The sequence below is a fragment of the Lagenorhynchus albirostris genome, chromosome 8 (assembly GCF_949774975.1).
Source record: "Lagenorhynchus albirostris chromosome 8, mLagAlb1.1, whole genome shotgun sequence".
NCBI lineage: Eukaryota > Metazoa > Chordata > Mammalia > Artiodactyla > Delphinidae > Lagenorhynchus > Lagenorhynchus albirostris.
In genome coordinates, this window is record NC_083102.1 from 17,763,542 (window position 1) to 17,785,651 (window position 22,110).

At 39.9% G+C, this 22,110-nt stretch overlaps 2 protein-coding genes across 10 annotated transcripts in view; one reads left to right on the forward strand and one right to left on the reverse strand.

Moving 5' to 3' along the window:
• The window catches only part of TMEM140 (transmembrane protein 140), a 24,447-nt gene extending 19,022 nt beyond the window's left edge, over positions 1–5,425 (reverse strand). For 3 of the 6 annotated variants that reach the window (XR_009541909.1, XR_009541908.1, XR_009541910.1), the window contains exon 1: positions 4,796–5,425. The gene's annotated coding sequence lies outside the window, so the exon portion shown is untranslated. The remainder of the gene's footprint in view (positions 1–4,795) is intronic. The other 3 variants (XM_060156614.1, XM_060156615.1, XM_060156613.1) reach the window with 3 other exon arrangements.
• The window catches only part of CYREN (cell cycle regulator of NHEJ), a 90,596-nt gene that overhangs the window by 13,869 nt on the left and 54,617 nt on the right, over positions 1–22,110 (forward strand). The window lies entirely within an intron of this gene.

Consider the following 22,110-nt stretch of genomic DNA (forward strand, 5'->3'; position numbering starts at 1 on the left):
ATGTATTTTTAAAAAGATAATTATAATTTTTGAAGAGATTTGGGAAGCAAATAAACAGGGTGATGTGAAGGAGAGAACCTGGTAGAAGGAAGTGATGGGTCTCCATTGGAGGGTCAGGGAAGGCCTGTCTGTGAAGGAGACATTTGATTTGAGGCCTGAGGGATGTGAAAAAGCCAGGGGAAGAGGCTTCTAGAAACAGAGTGCAGTGGTTATAAATACCGGGTTGGGAGAGGAACAGACACTGGATGACAGCCCAGTGACTGAGGGGACAGGACGAGGCTGGACTGGTGAGCGGACCCAGGTCCCTGAGGACCTTGGAGGCCAGGGTGAGAGGTTTGGATTATATCCTCACTAGGTGCTTCATTAACTCAAGCCCCTGCTCCCCCAAACCTAAGGCGCGAGGCCCCAGGTGGCGGGGCTGAAGGTGCGGAGAGTTCCTGAACTGGGGTTGGAGCAGTGCCAGGCATTGTCTCTGGCGGTTCTGCCCGCTAGCCCTGCTGTAAAACTAGTGAACATAGTTTGCCCCCAGAAGTCAAAAGGAAAGAAGTGGAGGGAAAGAATGATAGATGGTCACTTAGACTTAGACCTTCAGTTTTGCAAAAGTTATTTTGAGAGTTGGCTGGAAAGGAGGCTAAGTTTTCTCGGACTTCACCTCCATCCCCACACAGGAGGATGCGGTTCTTACCTGGAGAGTTTGTAACGCATATGAAATGGCTTTGTAACTCACTAAAATAACTCAAAGAAAGCAAATCACAGGCAAACTGAGTAGCAGGTGCTATGGGGCCTCTCCCTCCATCCCTCAGAAAGTGAATCTTTCCCTGGTCACTCTTAGGGGGGTGCTGACTGAGGCCTGATGCTTCCTGGTGGGCGGGATGCTGCAGGAAGGGGCCGAGGTCGCTGCTCCTTTGTGTTCTCTGCTCTGCCAGGGTCTTGGCTGTTAGTACCTGCACCTCCCTACTGCTGCTGAGTGGGCAGAAGATCTGTGTCCTCACAGAAGAGCTGGGGATCGGGGGCGTCCCCTCCCAAAGTCGATTCAAGTCTAGATTTTTGGCTGATAAAGTTAAGTTGTATATTGGGACTCAGAAAATGAGGCGGCCCCAGTGGCCCAGCCCAGGTCACAAATCTAAACCCAAGTCAGCCTGCCTGGGAAACACCTGTCAAGGAACCCTAACATACACCAATCACAGTCTTCCAGCAGCCTGAGCCAGCTCACCTTCCCCAGGAAACAGGACCTGCTGGCTATGAGGTCGAGGCTTCATCATAAGCCACGTTGCCTCTTCTAACGCTCTGTCCCACATCCCTAGAAAGAATGCTCCACCGCTTGTGAGGCGCCACGCTCCCTGGATCTGTGGATTGTTTTTCCTTGAACGAAGGAATGAGTAAACTCATTACTAAATTATTTCAGTTCTGTCATTTTGACAGGACTGAGACAGCTGAGGTGGTGTGAGCCTAGGGGTATAGAATAAAGCCCTGCAAAAAGTCTCAGTTTCTGCGAGAACATACTGTGTATGCATATGTGAAGATTAAACTTCCAAAGATATTTATTATATTAATTAATTCACCTTAAGCTGTAGTTCACTTGAAGAGGCCTAAGGCAGGCTAGAGTCACTGAGGTCATTGCAGTGTCCAGCTCCCAAGGAGAAATAACAGGGGGAAGTGGGCCCAATAGAACAGAATGGCAGGGGTACTGGATGGACAGCTCAGAGAGCAGAATGTCTCAGAAAAGCCATGTATATGAAGTTAATACACCGTAAAATTGGTGTTATAATTCAGTGGAAGAAAGGGTTTTCCATTGACTAATGCTGAAGCAATTGATTAGTTAAAACAAAAGAAAACTATTTTAGGGCCTCATCTCACTCCACATACCAAAATAAATTTCACATGGATCCGATAGTGAAGTGTAAGGAACAAACAGACAAAAGAAAAAAAAAAGATCTAGAAAAAAGTAAATATTTGATTTATGAATGAGAAAGAATGCTCTGAGCTTAAAAGCAAATTGAAACTACAAAGAAAAAAGCAGTACAGATTTAACTATTAAAATATACATTTTATACAACAAAATGTAAAATTAAAAGTCAGTGATCGTGGAGGGCTTTCCTAGTGGCACAGTGGTTAGGAATCTGCCTGCCAGTGCAGGGGACACGGGTTCGAGCCCTGGTCCAGGAAGATCCCACATGTCACAGAGCAACTAAGCCCGTGCGCCACAGCTACTGAGCCTGCATTCTAGAGCCCGTGAGCCACAACCACTGAGCCCTTGCACCACAACTACAGAAGCCCACACGCCTAGAGCCTGTGCTCTGCCACAAGAGAAGCCACCACACCGCAACGAAGAGTAGCCCCCGCTCGTCACAACTAGAGAAAGCCAGAGCACAGCAAAGAAGACCCAATGCAGCCCCCCCAAAAAAAGTCAGTGAGTATGGAAAAATATCTGCAACAAACATGAAATGGTTAATATACCTAATATAACAAATGTTCATGCAAACAGATAAGAAAAACATTAATCTCCATAAAAATGGACAAGGCATATGAAGAGATATTTCACGTAAGAAGGAATGCAAAATAGTTAACTGTAAAAGCTCTTCTGTTTATTTGTACCCTCCACCACATGTGTGAGGGTTTTTCCCCACCAAGGAAGTTTCTGTGACACCTGGATGTCCTATAATTTAACTTAATTCTGACACTATCTACCTGGAGATAGCATCAGATCCCACAGGTTAAGGGGTCAGTGCCACAAGCCGAGCGCTGCCCCCCGCAGTGCAAGTCTAGGATAACTTCGAGTTTCCCATGACCCCCTCCTTGGGTTTGATTAATTTGCTAGAGTGGCTCACACAGAACTCAGGAAAACAGCCTACTTACTAGAATACTCATTCATCATAGGAGGATACAACTCAGGAACAGCCACCCAGACGATGCCTAGGGCAAAGGGTGGGGGGACGGGTCGTGGAGCTTCCATGCCCTCTTTAGGCCTGTCACCCTCCTGGCATCTCCGTGTGTCCACCAACCCAGAAGCTCTTGAACCCTGTACTTCAGGGATTTTTATGGAGGTTTCATTACGTAGGTATGATTGAATCATTGGCCACTGGTGATTGAACTCAGTCTCCAGCCGCTCTCACCTCCCTAGAGGTTGGGGGCTGGGGTGGTGGTTTTCCCTGGCAGCCGGCCCCATTCTTAGCGACTTGCCAAAAGTTAACAACTCAGATGTGGTTGAAAAGGGTTTGTAATGAATAAAAAAAAGACACCTTTACCTCTGTTATCACTAAGGAAATTCCAAGGGTTTTAGGAGCTCTGTGCCAGAAATGGGGACAGAGACCAAACACATATTTCTTATTATAAAACACTCTATCACGTTAACTAACATGAAAAAAAGTCTATATACCTCATGTAATGTAATCAAAGATATGCCAAGTAAAGTAACCTATAAGTTTCCCTATTAAAACTGCAGCTAAAAACACTGATATCAAGAGTGCAGTAAAACTAGCATTTTCATATAATGATGGTGGATGTGAAAATTCCTAGAAACATTCTGGGAGGCAATATGGCAAAAGGCACTGAAAACCCTAAAAATCATCATACCTTTTGGCCAAGTAATTCCACTTATGAGTCTACCCTAAGGCAGCAATCAGAAATGCAATCAATGATTTATATACAGGAATGTTCATCATAGTATTACTTTGGCAAAAAATGAGAAGCAACTTGAATGCCCAACATTAGAATCAAATTATGACATATCAAGATACTAAAACTCTATGCAGCCTTTAGAAGAACCAGGTCTGAAATCACACTTTATAGTATAACTGCAAGAAAGAGACTAAGGAATTTTTCTAAAATGTTCATGTTTGCCCTGATATCTCTGGCATGGGTAAGAGTTCCTTTCTTTTTACATTAAAAAATATTTCCAGAATCATGTGTTATATTTATGTAAAAGTGAAATTTAGAAAACCAACAATCTTAGTGACTAGATAAAGCAGGGGGTTAGCTGGAAAGAGTGTTGAGAAAGGGGAATATACAAAATCAAAAGGAGAACGTCATGTGCACGGATTCGGGACTTTGGGAGAGATGAGGTTTAGGAAGAAGGTACTGAAAAATGCATTTCAGCCGTCATGAGGGAGGAAGGAAGGACAAATCACATAATACATGTATTTGTCTCTTCCCAAAGAGCCTTTGATTTTACAGGTGAAGAAGCATATTGGAAATTATTAGGAAAATAGCCCACATTAAAAAAAAATCTTTTAAGATCACCAACTGAACTAAAATCCCGCCATGAATTTCCATCAAGGTGTGAAAAGCAATGTAGTCTAATAACACAGGGTCTGAAAATCTCTTGTCTTCTTTCTGAGTCAAGAACACAGGTCTTTCTGACAATCTTAGTCCACAGTGCGTATTTTAAGAACTCATAGTGTTTCCTGTAACTACCAGTTTAGCTACTGCGAGTCAGTGATCTGCTTTTTCTGATGAAGAATCCACTTCATGCGTCACAAACCATTATTTGTACAGACTCGGTGCAAGACCCTGCTGCCCACAGTTCTCCCCTGCATTTCTAACCAGTTATACTGACATTACCTGCACCCCTTCTGAGGCCAGAGTCGCACAGTGATGCTGCAGGGAGTAGGGAGAAGGAGGGAAGAGCAGAGCTCACGAAGGTGGGTCTGTATGGGGGGGAAGGTCCCCAGATCCTGACTACCAGTCGTTTCCCCAGGCCCATGGCTAGAATGCGGGGTCTGAGAGGAAAGCTGACTTGTCTTGCAGAGAGGCAGGCGTCTGGGCGAGCTGTGGGGCATGTAGGGTAGGTACTTACCAAAAAGAAGATGCAGAACCCACAAAACACTCATAAAGAGGAGGAGCAGGAAATCATGTTCGCTTGATTCTTCTCTCTCGCTGCGTCCTAATGTCAGGTTCTAGAAACGAGGCCGGTGGAGACTGGAACGATGCAGCCCCGAGCATAAGCCCCGAGCTTATGACTGGCTGGCAGGCGCAGTTGTGCCTAAGTAAACAGCTCTCTGAACTTTGTCACATTTGTGCTGACTGATGACACTATCCCCTGATTTCACTTTCATTTCTTGCCGGTGGCTCCTGACTTTTCAGAAAGAAAGAATGTAAACAACATTGTTGTTCCTCAAACTGGCCACTTTACCCACACCTGAACCAACCAACCAATAGACTTAAAGAGGCAGGCAAGTGTCTTGATTATATCACACCACAATTCCAGAAAGGAAACTGGCCAAGACACTCTCAAAACTCCTAATGTTTTAAACCAAGATAAATACAACCTAGAATCTTACTAAGAAGGGACCCTCAAGATCATCTGGTCTGAGATCCCAGACCGAGGTCACCACTGGGGAAGAAGTTATGCATCTGTCCCCTCCTTTTCGGAAATCAGCCTTGTAGGATAACTGGGTATCCCTGGACACAAAACCTTGTCGTCTTAGTGTCCTCACCAGGGTGTTTAGGCCCATGCTGGAACAGCTGGAATATCTTATTTCAAAATAAGAGCAGAACGGAGCTTTTATTTTTGTAATCATAGGGGCTCCTAGCCAGAGTTCAAAAATTGCTTTCTATGCTCACATGACCAGCTGGAAATTCCAATTTGGGGTTAAGCTCGGTTAAGTCAGTAGACAGCTACCTAGTAATATTGCTGAATCCTTCAGGGTTCCTCTTCCCCTCCCTGGCCTTCCCTCAAAGGAGTTCTTTGAACTGCTACATTTTTTCCCCTTTGTAGTTCTTTTAAACTCAAACCCTAGAAAGAGGTGATGTAGGTGATGTGATCTAATAGGAAGGAAGAACAGAAACTCTGGGATCAAGGAGCTCTGCTACAGATTAGTAAATTATTTAACCTCTCTGAGCATCAGGGTCTCATGTGTAAAATGGAAACAATACCTACTTTGCATGGCTGTTGTGGAAATTGGAGATAATGTATGAAGGTTCTTAGTACAGTACTGGGCACACAGTAATGGTAGCTGTTATTAAAAGCAGAATTTCTGAATATCTTGTCTAGCCTTCATAATAATGCCTTCAAGGCAGAGATAAAATTAATTTTTTGGTACTGGTATAAACTAGTCACACTGAAACCCGAACACTGGTGAATGAAGTGACACAATATAGAAGAGATAGAAGTATACATTTAAGAATTTTATTTCAAGTTAGAATGCACATAGTTTTTAAAGAGTCAAGAATTTGTCAAAGTTTGTTATAGAAAACAGTAGTCCTGCACTAGCACCTTCTTCTTCTCCAGGGTAAGCACCTCGTCTGTTTTACCTGATTCTTTAGGTATTACCTCTGCTCTGTAAGTAACATGCTGATAATGGTACTTCTTGATTTCTCAGTTTCTGGCATAATCTTTTGACTCTCAACTGTAGAAGATGAAGATGTAGCTTTCTTCTTCCTGGCCCATGTGCCACAAGTCCTAATTCCCTCTTCCAAATTGGTTATTATTTTGTTTAAATTGGTACTCAGTGTCTACAATATTATAACTGTGTAAATACCATATATAGTAGCTGAGCCACACAGAAAATGATAATTTCTTTCCTTTCCTGCAGAATTTTTTGTCTTTTTCTGGAGATGACACTCACCTTAACTTTTTGTTTGTTTGCGTGGTTTTCTGTGTACTTAACACTAACCCAACCCTTAAATCTTCATAATATCTTTTTTCAAGGAATTTGTAGGCATGGTACTTGATCTCTTCCCAAGATAGTCTCCCCTGGAGCCTTCCCAACAAGTCTGGGCTGATACACAGCTGTCATCCTGGTATTTCATTTCACTACCACCATCCTGGGGTTCTCATTGCCTCTGTCCAATGTTGGATCTCATATTTCCTGTGTCAGAAGCTTTTCTTGATCTATTCTTTTTTTTTTTTTTTTTTTTTTTTTTGGCGGTACGCGGGCCTCTCACTGCTGTGGCCTCTCCCGTTGCGGAGCACAGGCTCCGGACGCGCAGGCTCAGCGGCCATGGCTCACGGGCCCAGCCGCTCCGCGGCATGTGGGATTCTCCCGGACGGGAGCACGAACCCGCGTCCCCTGCATCGGCAGGTGGACTTTCAACCACTGCACCACCAGGGAAGCCCTCTTGATCTATTCTTTATTCTATTCTTAAATTTGATCAAAGCTAGAAGAGTATAGAATTTTAGGTTAAAAATAATTTGCCTTTATAATTTTGAAAGTCTTGTTCCATTCCATCTAGCTTTCACTAGAAGTTGAGAAGTTTAGAGCCATTCTGCTTTCTAGCTTCCAAAATGGCCTCTTCTCCTAGTCTCATCCTTGTAGCTTTGTCTTAAAATATAAAATTGTTATTTTAGTAGGTTTCTGAGAAGGAGCATGTGTGTCCTTCTCAAAAGGATTAAAAAAAAAGGATAAATATGTGTCTAAATATGTGTCCAGTTTGCCATTTTTTACTGAAAGTCTAATTTTTTTTTTTTTTAAACCCTTGGAGGGCTCTTTTTAGCTGTCTCTTTCACTGGTTCCCTCTGACAACATAGTGGTCCTCTAGTAGAGTTTGTCGCTCTTACCAAGCTACTAGCCTCCTCTTAATTGCTAACCCCCCAAATCTCTTGTTTTTGACAGCACCCTTAGGCTTGAGCTTCTCCACATTCTGTTCCAAACAAATCAGTATAGGTAGGGAGAACTTCAGAGCTCTTAGTTCTTATGGAATGCGTCTCCTCCTGGGGCAAACTCTCTGAGCCACAGCTGTGGAGCTGGGGGTGGAGGCAGCGATCCACTTCTAGAGCGACACCTCTGCTTTTTGAGTGTGGTGCTGGGTAGGGCGGTAGCCGCTGGTCTTTTTACCCTGCATGGAACCTCCACCCTATGAACAAGCTTGGGCAAAGGTGACTGGGACTCCAGCTTCTTGGCCTGCTGTATCTGGGAAAGAGCCTTTGTCTTGTCCTCCACCCAGCCCTCTGGTTGGGTGGAGGACAGGAGGCTCTGACCTCTTTCTTGGTTGTACTTTCCTGGAATTTAGCCTCTGAAATAAAGGTAGGGGCATGAGAAATGCTAGCAGCCTGCCTTGCCTGGGGAGATACCATAGCCCTTGACTGGGAGCTGTGGGAGTGCTATTCCTGTGTCCTTGGTCACACACTTGGGAGAGTGGAGTTTCCCTCATGCTGAACTGGGGTGAAGGGAGAAATGGGTTGTGGCTTAAGTGCCACAAACTCTCACTGCTCTTACTGAGATTTGGTAGATTTTCTTGAATAAATGTTTCTTCGCTTGTTGTGTGCCCTTAGGACAATTTCTAAAAACTTTAATTTTTTAAAAAAAAACAGTTTTGGTATTCTCACTGGGGAGTGGATGGAGGATTTTCTCAGGTTGCAGTTCTAGAACTGGATTTGTGCCCCTTTATTGTTTTTTAAAGGGAAAAGTTTTAACTTCATATAATCTAAAGACATTAGATAGCAAAGAGTATCATGAACAAATGCGAAATGACAAATTTCAGAAAATTACAAAATAAGAAACAATAACACAATCAGGATATTGCCATAGATATAGTCAGGATACAGAACAGTCCCCTCATGTTTCCCTTTTACTGTCATACCTACTTTCCTCCTTCCTCATCCCCTCCTTAATTCCTGCCAATCAGTCTGTTGTCCAAATTACATAATTTTGTTATTTCGAGAATGTGGTTACCATATGTAACCTTTTGCGATTGGCTTTTTTCACCCAGCATGACTCTCTGGAGACTCATCCAGGTTGTTTTGTGTATCAGTAGTTCATTCCTCATTATTGCTGAGTAGTAGTTCATGGCATGGATGTACCAGTTTGTTTAATGATTCATCCATTGAAGGACATAAGGATTGTTGCCATTTTATCGCTGTTACAAGTAGAGCTGTTATAAACATTTGTGTGTAGGTTTGTGAACATAAGTCTTCATTCCTCTGGGATTAATGCTCAGGAGAGCAATTGCTGGGTCATATGGTTGTTATATATTTGGTTTTAAAGAAACTGCCAAGCTATTTTCCAGAGTGACTGTACCATTTTAAATTCCCACCAGCAGTATGTGAGTAACCCAGTTTCTTTGCATCCTCATCGGCATTTGGTGCTCACTATTTTTTATTATAGCCATTCTGATACGAGTGTGGTGATATCTCATTGTGGTTTTAATTGCATTTCCCTAATGGCTAATGATGTGGAACATCTTTTCATGGCTTATGTGCCATCTGTATATTCTGTATGGTGAAATATCAATTCATGTCTTTTGCCCATTTTCTAAATGAACTATTTGTTTTCTTACTGTTGAGATTTTTTTCCTACTTGTGTGTTTTATGTTATTTTTTATTATTATTTTATTTTTATTTTTTAAATTGAAGTATAGTTGATTTACAGTGTGTTAGTTTCTGGTGCACAGAAAGTGATTCAGTTATACATATATATATTGTTTTAATCTTTTTTATTATGGTTTATTACAGAATATTGAATATAGTTCCTTGTGCTATACAGTAGGACCTTATTGTTTATTTATTTTATATATAGTAGTTTGTATCTGCTAATCTCAAACTCCTAATTTATCTCTCCCCCACTCCCTTTCCACTCTGGCAACCGTAAGTTTGTTTTCTGTGTCTGTGACTCTAGTTCTCTTTCATTTGTATTATTTTAGATTCTACATATAAGTGATATCACATGGTATTTGTCTTACTCTTCCTGACTTCACTTAGTATGATAATCTGTAGATCCATCCATGTTGCTGCAAATGGCATTATTTCATGATTTTTATGGCTGAGTAATATTCCATTGTATATATGTACCACATCTCCTTTATCCATTCATCTATTGATGGACATTGGGTTGCTTCCATGTCTTGGCTGTTTTAAATAGTGTTGCTCTGAATATTGGGGTGCATGTATCTTTTCAAATTAGACTTTTCTCTGGATATATGCCCAGGAGTGAGATTCCTGGATCATATGGCAGCTCAATTTTTAGTTTTTTAAGGAACCTCCATACTGTTTTCCATTGTGGCTGCACCAATTTACATTCCCACCAACAGTGTAGGAGAGTTCCTGTTTTCTCCACACCTTCTCCAGCATTTATTATTTGTAGGCTTTTTTGATTAGTATGTGTCTTGGTGTGTTCCTCCTTGGGTTTATATTGTATGGGACTCTCCGTGCTTCCTGGACTTGGGTGACTATTTCCTTTCCCGTGTTAGGGAGGTTTTTGACTATAATTTCATCAAATATTTTCTCGGGCCCTTTCTCTTTTTCTTCTTCTTTTGGGACCCCTATAATTCAAATGTTGGTGCATTTAATATTGTCCCAGAGGTCTTTGAGGCTGTCCTCATTTCTTTTTGTTCTTTTTTCTTTATTCTGTTCCATGGCAGAGATTTCTACCATTCTGTCTTCTAGGTCATTTATCTGTTCTTCTGCCTCAGTTATTCTGCTATTGCTTCCTTCTAGTCTATTTTTAATTTCAGTTATTGTATTGTTCATCTGTGTTTTATTATTTGTAGACTTTTAAATGATGGCCATTCTAACTGGTGTGAGGTAATACCTCATTGTGCTTTTGATTTGCATTTCTCTAATAGCATAGTTGAGCATCTTTTCATGTGCCTATTGGCCATCTGTATGTTTTCTTTGGAGAAATGTCTATTCAGGTTTTCTGCACATTTTTTGATTTGGTTGTTTTTTTGATATTGAGCTGTATGAGATGTTTGTATATTTTGGAAATTAAGCCCTTGTTGGTTGCATCATTTGCAAATATTTTCTCCCAGTTTGCATGTTGTCTTTTTGTTCATTGTTTCCTTTGCTGTACAAAAGCTGATAAGTTTAAGTCCCATTGTTTATTTTTGCTTTTATTTCTATTGCCTTGGGAGACTGACCTAAGAAAACATTGCTACAATTTTATGTCAGAGAATGTTTTGCCTGTGTTCTCTTCTAGTAGTTTTATGGTGTCATTGTCTTATATTTAAGTCTTTAAGCCATTTTGAGTTTATTTTTGTGTAGGGTATGAGGGAGTGTTCTAACTTCATTGATTTACATTTGGCTCTCCAGCTTTCCCAACACCACTTGCTAAAGAGACTGTCTTTTCTCCATTGTATATTCTTGCCTCCTTTGTTGAAGATTAATTGACCCTAGGTGTATAGATTTATTTCTGGGCTCTCTTTTCTATTGATTCATATGTATGTTTTTGTGCCAATACCATACTGTTTTGATAACTGTAGCTTTGTAGTATTGTCTGAAGTCTGGGAAGGCAGTACCTCCAGCTTTGTTCTTTATCCACAGGATTGCTTTGGCAAGTCTGGGTCTTTTATGGTTCCATATAAATTTTAGGATTATTTGTCCTAGTTTTGTCAAAAATGTCATGAGTAATTTGATAGACATCACATTAAATCTGTAAATTGCTTTGGGTAGTATGGCCATTTTAACAATATGAATTCTTCCAATCCAAGAGCATGGAATATTTTTCCATTGCTTTGAATCATCTTCAGTTCCCTTTATCTATGTTTTATAGTTCTCAGTGTATAGGTCTTTCTCCTTCTTGGTCAGGTTTATTCCTATGTATTTTTTTTTTTTGATGTGATTCTAAATGGGTTTTTTTTTTTTACTTCTGGTACTTCATTGTTAGCGTAAAGAAATGCAACCGATTTCTGTATGTTAATCTTGTATCCTGCTACCTTGTTGAACTTGTTTATCAGTTCTAATAGTTTTTGTGTGGAGTCTTTAGGGTTTTCTATATATAGTAGCATGTCATCTTGCATATAATGACAATTTTACCTCTTCCTTTCCAATTTGAATATCTTTTATTTCTTGTCTGATTGCTGTGACTAGGACTTCCACTATTATGTTGAATAGAAGTGGTGAGAGTGGGCATCCTTGTCTTGTTTCAGATTTTAACAGGAAGGCTTTCAGCTTTTCACCGTTGAGTATTATATTGGCTTGGGTTTATCATAAATGACTTTTATTATGTTGAGATATGTTCGCTTTGTACCACTTTGGTGAGAGTTTCTATCATGAATGGATGTTGAATTTTATCAAATGATTTTTCTGCATCTATTGAGATGATCGTGTGCTTTTGTCTTTTCTTTTGTTGATGTCGTGTATCACATTGATTGATTTGTATATGTTGAACCCTCCTTGTGACCCTGGGATGAATGTAGCTTGATTATGGTGTATGACATTTTTTATGTGTTGTTGGATTTGTTTGCTGATATTTCGTTGAGGATTTTTGCATCTACATTCATCAAAGATATTGTCCTATAATGTTCTTTTTCAGTAGTGTCTTTGTCTGGTTTTGGTATCAGGGTGATGGTGGCTTCATAGAATGACTTTGGAACTGTTCCATCCTCTTTGATCTTTTGGAAGAGTTTGAGAAGGATAAGTGTAAGTTCTTCTTTGTACATTTGGTAGAATTCCCCTCTGAAGCCATCTGGTCCTGGACTTTTGATTTCTTCTTCTTCTTCCTTTTTTTTTTTTTGGCCACACTGTGCAGCTTGTGGGATCTTAGTTCCCCAACCAGGGATCAAACTTGGGCCCACATGTCGAAGTGATAGCACCAAGTTCTAACCACTGGACCACCAGGGAATTCCTATCTATTTCTTCTTGATTCAGTTGTGGTGGGCTGTATGTTTCTATGGACTTGTCCATTTTTTTCTAGGTTGTCCAATTTGTTGGCATACAATTGTTTATAGTATTCATTTATGGTTTCTTTGTATTTCTGTGGTATCAGTTGTTATTTCTCCTCTTTCATTTCTTATTTTGTTTATTTGGGTCCTCTCTCTTTTCTTCTTGGTGAGCGTGGCCAGAGGTTTGTCAGTTTTGTTTACCTTTTCAAATAACCAGCTCTTGGTTTTATTGATTTTTTTTTTCTTTTTTGTTTCTATTTTATTTATTTCCTCTCTGGTCTTTATTATTCTCTTTCTTTTGCTGACTTTTAGGTTTTGTTTGTTCCTCTTTTTTCTAATTCTTTTAGGTAATAGGATAGGTGTTTATTTGATCATTTTTCCTGATTTTTCTTGTTTTCTGAGGAAGGCCTATATTGCAATGAACTTCCCTCTAAAGACTGCTTTTGCTGCATCCCATAGATTTCGTATGGTTGTGTTTTCATTGTAATTTGTCTCAAGGTATTTTAAAAATACCTATTTGATTTCATTGTTGACCCATTGGTTTCTTTTGTAGCATGTTGTTTAGTCTCCATGTAATTGTTTCTTTCTCATTTCTTTCTGTGGTTGATTTCTAGTTTCATACCATTGTGGTCAGAAAAGATGCTTGAAATAATTTCTATCCTCTTAAATTTGTTGAGCCTTGTTTTGTATCCTAGTATGTGGTCAGTCCTGGAGAATGTTCCATGTGCACTTGAAAAGAATGTGTATTCTGTGTGTGTGTGTGTGTGTGTGTGTGTGTGTGTGTGTGTGTGTGTTTTTGGATGTAATGTCCTGAAAATGTCAATTATGTCTAACTGTTCTATTGTATCATTTAGAATCTCTGTTGCCTTATTGGTTTGATGTTTGGAAGATATGTCCATTGATGGCAGTGGGGTATTAAAGTATCCTACTATTATTGTATCCCTGTCAATTTCTTACTTTATGTCTGTTAGTATTTGTTTTATGTATTTAGGTGCTCCTATGTAGGGTGCATGTATGTTAAAGAGTGCAATATCCTCTTCTTGTATTGATCCCTTTATCATTATATAATGTCCTTTTTTGCCTTTCTTTATAGCCTTTGTTTTAAAGTCTATTTTGTCTGATATGAGTATTGCTACCCTTGTTTTCTTGTCATTTCCATTTACATGAAATTTCCTTTTCCATCACCTCACTTTAATCTGTGTGTGTCTTTCACCCTAAAGTGAGCTTTTGTAGGCAGCATATTATAGGTTATGTTTTATTATTCAGTCTGCCACTCTGTGTCTTTTGATTGGAGCATTTAGTCTATTGACATTTAAGCTACTTTTAAAAAAGATTTTCTATTATTTATTTATTTTTGGCGGCATGCAGGATCTTCATTGAGGCACGTGGGATCTTTCATTGTGGCACGCAGGCTTCTCACTAGTTGTGGCGTGCAGGTTTTCTCTCTCTAGTTATGGCATGCAGGCTCCAGGGTGAGTGGGCTCTGTAGTTGTGGCGCGCGGGTTCGAGAGTGCATGGGCTCTGTAGTTTGCGGCAAGCAGGCTCTCTAGTTGAGGCCCAGGAGCTCAGTAGTTGTGGTGCGTGGGCTTAGTTGCCCTGCAGCATGTGGGATCTTAGTTCTCTGACTAGCGATCAAACCCACGTCCCCTGCATTGGAAGGCGATTCTTTACCACTGGACGACCAGGGAAGTCCCTAAGGTAATTATTGATAGTTACGAATTTACTGCCATTTTAAACCTTGTTTTCCAGTTGATTTTGTATTTCTTCTTTATTCCTTTCTTTTTCTTTTTGTTTTTCCTTTTGGGGTTTGATGGTTTTCTTTTATATTATGCTTTTGCTCTATTCTTTTTGGTTTTTGTGAATATATTTTATGTTTTTGATTTGTGGTTACCCTGATTTTCAAGAATGTTAACCCATTACTATATCTACTTGCTTTAGACTGCTAGTCATATAGGCTCAAATACAATCTCAGAAAAAAATCTACATTTTCTTACTTCTCTCCCCCACATTCTATGATTTTGATGTCCTCTTACATCTTCATATTGATCCTTTTGCTATTCATTGTAGTTATAATCACTTTCACATACACAAATTAAAAAAATTTTTTTCTATTTAATCTGTATACTGGCTTATTTAAGTGATTTATTTTCTAGTTGTGTTTATCTCTTTCCTATAGATTCTTACTTCTTTTCTATTTAGAGAAGGTCTTTCAATATTTCTTTTAGCATAGGTTTAGTATTATTCTAATTTTTGCCTGTCTCAGAAATTTTTTTTTCCCCTTTGGATTTTAAATTTTTCTTTCTTTCTTTTAACATCTTTATTGGTATAATTGCTTTACAATGTTGTGTTAATTTCTGCTTATGACAAAGTGAATCAGCTACATGCATACATATACTCCCATATCCCCTCCCTCTTGCGTCTCTCTCCCACCCTCCCTATCCCACCCCTCTAGGTGGTCACAAAGCACTGAGCTGATCCCCCTGTGCTAGGAGGCTGCTTCCCACTAGCTATCTATTTTACATTTGGTATTTATATATGTCAATGCCACTCTCTCACTTCATCCCAGCTTATCCTTCCCCCTCCCCATGTCAAGTCCATTCTTTATGTTTGCATCTTTATTCCTGTCCTGCCCCTAGATTCTTTAGAACCTTTTTTTTTTTTTAGATTCCATATATATGTGTTAGCATATGGTATTTGTTTTTCTGACTTACTTCACTCTGTATGACAGACTCTAGGTCCATCCACCTCACTACAAATAACTCAATTTCGTTTCTTTTTATGGCTGAGTAATATTCCATTGTATTTATGTGCCACATCTTCTTTATCCATTCGTCTGTCGATGGACACTTAGGTTGCTTCCATGCCCTGGCTATTGTAAATAGAGCTGCATGAATATTGTGGTACATGACTCTTTGAATTACGGTTTTCTCAGGGTATGTGCCCAGTATTGGGATTGCTATGGTAGTTCTATTTTTAGTTTTATAAGGAACCTCCATATTGTACTCCATAGTGGCTGTATCAATTTACATTCCCACCAACAGTGCAAGAGGGTTCCCTTTTCTCCACACCCTCTCCAGCACTTATTGTTAGTAGATTTTTTGATGATGGCCATTCTGACCGGTGTGAGGTGATACCTCATTGTAGTTTTGATTTGCAATTCTCTAATGATTAGTGATGTTGAGCATTCTTTCATGGGTTTGTTGGCTATCTGTATATCTTCTTTGGAGAAATGTCTGTTTAGGTCTTCTGCCCATTTTTGGATTGGGTTGTTTGCTTTTTTGATATTGAGCTGCATGGGCTGCTTGTAAATTTTGGAGATTAATCCTTTGTCAGTTGCTTCATTTGCAAATATTTTCTCCCATTCTGAGGGTTGTCTTTTGGTCTTGTTTATGTTTTCCTTTGCTGTGCAAAAGCTTTTATGTTTCATTAGGTCCCATTTGCTTATTTTTGTTTTTATTTCCATTTGTCTAGGAGGTGGGTCAGAAAGGATCTTGCTGTGATTTATGTTATAGAGTGTTCTGCCTATGTTTTCCTCTAAGAGTTTTATAGTGTCTGGTCTTACGTTTAGGTCTCTAATCCATTTTGAGTTTATTTTTGTGCATGGTGTTAGGGAGTGTTCTAAATTCATTCTTTTACATGTAGCTGTCCAGTTTTCCTAGCACCACTTATAGAAGAGGCTGTCTTTTCTCCACTGTATATTCTTGCCTCCTTTATCAAAGATAAGGTGACCATATGTGTGTGGGTTTATCTCTGGGCTTTCTATCCAGTTCCATTAATCTGTATTTCTGTTTCTGTGCCAGTACCATACTGTCTGATTATTTTAGCTTTGGAGTATAGTCTGAAGTCAGGGAGCCTGATTCCTCCAGCTCCGTTTTTCTTTCTCAAGATTGCTTTGGCTATTCGGGGTCTTTTGTGTTTCCATACAAATTGTGAAATTTTTTGTTCTAGTTCTGTGAAAAATGCCATTGGTAGTTTGATAGGGATTGTATGAATCTGTAGATTGCTTTGGGTAGTAGAGTCATTTTCACAATGTTGATTCTTCCAATCCAAGAACATGGTATATCTCTCCATCTGTTTGTGTCATCTTTAATTTCTTTCATCAGTGTCTTATAGTTTTCTGCATACAGATCTTTTGTCTCCTTAGGTAGGGTTATTCCCAGGTATTTTATTCTTTTTGTTGCAATGTAAATGGGAGGGTTTACCTAATTTCTCTTTCAGATATATCATCATTAGTGTATAGGAATGCAAGAGATTTCTGTGCATTAATTTTGTACCCTCCTACTTTACAAAATTCATTGATTAGCTCTCGTAGTTTTCTGGTAGCATCTTTAGGATTCTCTATGTGTAGTATCATGTCATCTGCAAACAGTGACAGTTTTACTTCTTTTCCGATTTGGATTCCTTTTATTTCTTTTTCTTCTCTGATTGCTGTGGCTAAGACTTCCAAAACTATGTTGAATAATAGTGGTGAGAGTGGGCAACTTTGTCTTGTTCCTGATCTTAGTGGAAATGGTTTCAGTTTTTCACCATTGAGAACGATGTTGGCTGTGGGTTTGTCATATATGGTCTTTATTATATTGAGGTAAGTTCCCTCTATGCCTACTTTCTGGAGGGTTTTTATCATAAATAGTTGTTAAATTTTGTCAAAAGCTTTTTCTTCATCTGTTGAGATTATCTTATGGTTTTTATCGTTCCATTTGTTGATATGGTGTATCACATTGATTGATTTGCATATATTGAAGAATCCTTGCATTCCTGGAATAAACCCCACTTGATCATGGTGTATGATCCTTTCAGTGTGCTCTTGGATTCTGTTTGCTAATATTTTGTGGAGGATTTTTGCATCTATGTTCATCAGTGATATTGGCCTGTAGTTTTCTTTCTTTGTGACATCTTTGTCTGGTTTTCATATCAGGGTGATGGTGGCCTCATAGAATGAGTTTGGGAGTGTTCCTCCCTCTTCTATATTTTGGAAGAGTTTTAGAAGGTTAGGTGTTAGCTCTTCTCTAAATGTTTGATAGGATTTGCCTGTGAAGCCATCTGGTCCTGGGCTTTTGTTTGTTAGAAGATTTTTAATCACAGTTTCAATTTCAGTGCTTGTGAATGGTGTGTTTATATTTTCTGTTTCTTCCTGGTTCAGTTTTGGAAGGTGGTGCTTTTCTAAGAATTTGTCCATTTCTTCCAGGTTGTCCATTTTATTGGCATATAGTTGCTTGTAGTAATCTCTCATGATCCTTTGTATTTCTGTAGTGTCAGTTGTTACTTCTCCTTTTTCATTTCTAATTCTGTGATTTGAATCTTCTCTCTTTTTTTCTTGATGAGTCTGGCTAATGGTTTATCAATTTTGTTTATCTTCTGAAAGAACCAGCTTTTAGTTTTATTGATCTTTGCTATCATTTCCTTCATTTCTTTTTCATTTATTTCTAATCTGATCTTTATAGTTTCTTTCCTTCTGCTAACTTTGAGGCTGTTTTTGTTCTTCTTTCTCTCATTGTTTTAGGTGTAAGTTGGTTGTTTTTTTGAGATCTTTCTTGTTTCTTGAGGTACGAGTGTATTGCTATGAACTTCCCTCTTAGAACTGCTTTTGCTGCATCCCATAGGTTTTGGGTCATCGTGTTTTCATTGTCATTTGTTTCTAGGTATTTTTTGATTTCCTCTTTGATTTCTTCAGTGATCTCTTGGTTAGTTAGTAGCATATTTTTTAGCCTCCATGTGTTTGTATTTTTTAGTTTTTTTCCTATAATTGATATCTAGTCTCATAGCATTGTGGGCAGAAAGGATACCTGATACTATTTCAGTTTTCTTAAATTTACCAAGGCTTCATTTGTGACCCAAGATATGACCTATCCTGGAGAATGTTCCATGAGCACTTGAGAGGAATGTGTATTCTGTTGTTTTTGGATGGAATGTCCTTTATATATCAGTTAAGTTCATCTTGTTTAATATGTCATATAAAGCTTGTGTTTCCTTATTTATTTTCATTTTGGATGCTCTGTCCATTGGTGAAAGTGGGGTGTTAAAGTCCCCTACTATGACTGTGTTACTGTCGATTTCCCCTTTTATGGTTGTTAGCATTTGCCTTATGTATTGAGGTGCTCCTATGTTGTGTGCATAAATATTTACAATTGTTTTATCTTCTTGTTGTATTGATCCCTTGATCATTATGTAGTGTCCTTCTTTGTCTCTTGTAATAGTGTTTGTTGTAAAGTCAATTTTGTCTATGAGAATTGCTACTCCAGCTTTCTTTTGATTTCCATTTGCATGGAATATCTTTTTCCATCCCCTCACTTTCAGTCTGTATGTGTCCCTAGGTCTGAGGTCGGTCTCTTGTAGGCAGCATATATACGGGTCTTGTTTTTGTATCCATTCAGCCAGTCTATGTCTTTTGGTTGGAGCATTTAATCCATTTGTATTTCATTACAATACAGTTATTGATAATTATTGATTACCAATCAATTGGTAATACAGTTAATTAATAATTAGTATAATTACCAATTAATTGGTAAGTAACATAATCACCAATATAATTATTGGTAATTATTGATATGTATATTCCTATTCCCATTTTCTTAATTGTTTTGGGTTTGTTTTTGTAGGTCTTTTCCTTCTCTTGTGTTTCCTGCCTAGAGAAGTTCCTTTAGCATTTGTTGTAAAGCTGGTTTGGTGGTGCTGAGTTTTCTTAGCTTTTGCTTGTCTCTAAAGCTTTTAATTTCTCCATCGAATCTGAATGAGATCCTTGCTGGGTAGAGTAATCTTGGTTGTAGGTTTTTCCCCTTTCATCACTTTAAATATGTCCTGCTAGTCCCTTCTGTCTTGCAGAGTGTCTGCTGAAAGATCAGTTGTTAACCTTATGGGGATTCCCTTTTATGTTATTTGTTGCTTTTCACTTGCTGCTTTTAATATTTTTTTTTGTATTTAATTTTTGATAGTTTGATTAATATGTGTCTTGGCGTGTTTCTCTTTGGATTTATTCTGTATGGGACTCTCTGCACTTCCTGGACTTGATTGACTATTTCCTTTCCCATATTAGGGGAGTTTTCAACTGTAATCTCTTCAAATATTTTTTGAACCCCGTTTTTTTCTCTTCTTCTTCTGGGACCCCTATAATTTAAATGTTGGTGTTTTTAATGTTGTGCAAGAGGTCTGTGAGACTGTCCTCAATTCTTTTCATTCTTTTTTCTTTGTTCTCTTCTGCGGTAGTTATTTCTACTATTTTATCTTCTAGGTCACTTATCTGTTCTTCTGCCTCAGTTATTCTGATATTGATTCCTTCTAGAGAATTTTTAATTTCATTTATTGTGTTGTTCATCACTGTTTGTTTGCTCTTTAGTTCTTCTAGGTCCTTGTTAAACATTTCTTGTAGTTTCTCCATTCTATTTCCAAGATTTTTGATCATCTTTACTATCTTTACTCTGAATTCTTTTTTAGGTAGACTGCCTATTTCCTCTTCATTTGTTTGGTCTGGTGGGTTTTTACCTTGGTCCTTCATCTGCTGTGTGTTTTTCTGTCTTCTCATTTTGCTTAACATACTGTGTTTGGGGTCTCCTTTTCACAGGCTGCAGGTTCGTAGTTCCCATTGTTTTTGGTTCTCTCCCCAGTGGGTAAGGTTGGTTCAGTGGCTTGTGTAGGTTTTCTGGTGGAGGGGACTGGTGCCTGCGTTCTGGTGGATGAGTCTGGATCTTGTCTTTCTGGTGGACAGGTCCACGTCCAGTGGTGTGTTTTGGGGTGTCTGTGACCTTAGTATGATTTTAGGCAGCCTCTCTGCTAATGCGTGGGGTTGTGTTCCTGTCTTGCTAGTTGTTTGGCATGGGGTGTCCAGCACTGTAGCTGGCTGGTCATTGAGTGTAGCTGGGTCTTAGTGTTGAGATAGATATTTCTGGGAGAGTTTTCGCCATTTGATATTACATGGATCTGGGACGTCTGTGGTGGACCAATGTCCTGAACTCAGTTCCCTCAACTCAGAGGCACAGGTCTGATGCCCAGCCGGAGCACCAAGACCCTGTCATCCACACGGCTCAGAATAAAAGGGAGAAAGAAAGAAAGAGAGGGAGAGGGAGAGGGAGGAAAAATAAAATAATAAAAATAACAAAAAAATAGTTATTAAAAATAAGAAAAAATAAAATGTAATAAAAAAAGAAAGAAGAGAGCAACCAAACCAAAAAACAAATCCACCAATGATAAAAAGTGCTAAAAACTATACAAAAAAAAAAAAGAACAAAAAACCGCACAGACAGAACCCTAGGACAAATGGTAAAAGCAAAGCTATACAGACAAAAGCACACAAAGAAGCATACAGATACACACTCACAAAAGGAGAAAAAGGAAAAAAAAAAAAAAACCATTGCTCCCAAAGTCCACTGCCTGAATTTTGGGATGATTTGTTGTCTATTCATGTATTCCACAGATGCAGGGTACATCAGGTTGATTGTGGAGCTTTAATCCGCTGCTCCTGAGCCTGCTGGGAGAGATTTCCCTTTCTGTTCTTTGTTCACACAGCTCCCCGGGCTCAGCTTTGGATTTGTCCCGCTTCTGCATGTAGGTCGCCTGAAGGCGTCTGTTCCCACTCAGACAGGACGGGGTTAAAGAAGCAGCTGATGAGGGGTCTCTGGCTCACTCAGGCTTGGGGGAGGGAGGGGTATGGACTGCCGGGCAAGCCTGCAGTGGCAGAGGCCAGTATGTTGTTGTAACAGCCTGAGGTGTGCTGTGTGTTCTCCCGGGGAAGTTGTCCCTGGATCATGGGACCCTGGCAGTGGCGAGCTGCATGGGCTCCCGGGAGGGGAGGTGTGGAGAGTGACCTGTGCTCGCACACAGGCTTCTTGGTGGCGGCAGCAGCAGCTTTAGCATCTCATACCCGTCTCTGGGGTCCGCGCTGATAGCCGTGGCTCGCGCCCATCTCTGGAGCTCATTTAGGTGGTGCTCTGAATCCCCTCTCCTCGTGCACCCTGAAACAATGGTCTCTTGCCTCTTAGGCAGGTCCAGACTTTTTCCCGTACTCCCTCCCGGCTAGCCGTGGTGCACTAGCCCCCTTCAGGCTGTGTTCACGCAGCCAACCCCAGTCCTCTCCCTGCGATCCGACCCAAGCCCGAGCCTCAGCTCCCAGCCCCACCCACCCTGGCGGGTGAGCAGACAAGCCTCTCGGGCTGGTGAGTGCTGGTTGGCAGCCATCTTCTGTGCAGGAATCTGCTTTGCCCTCTGCACCCTTGTTGCTGTGCTCTCCTCCGCGGCTCCGAAGCTTCCCCCCTTCCGCCACCTGCAGGCTCCGCCCGCGGCTTCCTAGTGTGTGGAAACCTTTCCTCCTTCACAGCTCCCTCCCAGAGGTGCAGGTCCCATCCCTATTCTTTTGTCTCTGTTTTTTCTTTTTTCTTTTGCCCTACCCAGGTACGTGGGGAGTTTCTTGCCTTTTGGGAAGTCTGAGGTCTGTTGTCAGCGTTCAGTAGGTGTTCTGTAGGAGTTGTTCCACATGTTGATGTATTTTTGATATATTTGTGGGGAAGAAGGTGATCTCCATGTCTTACTCCTCCACCATCTTGAAGGTCCTCCTGTCTAAGAAATTCCTGATCCCTTCTATTCTAA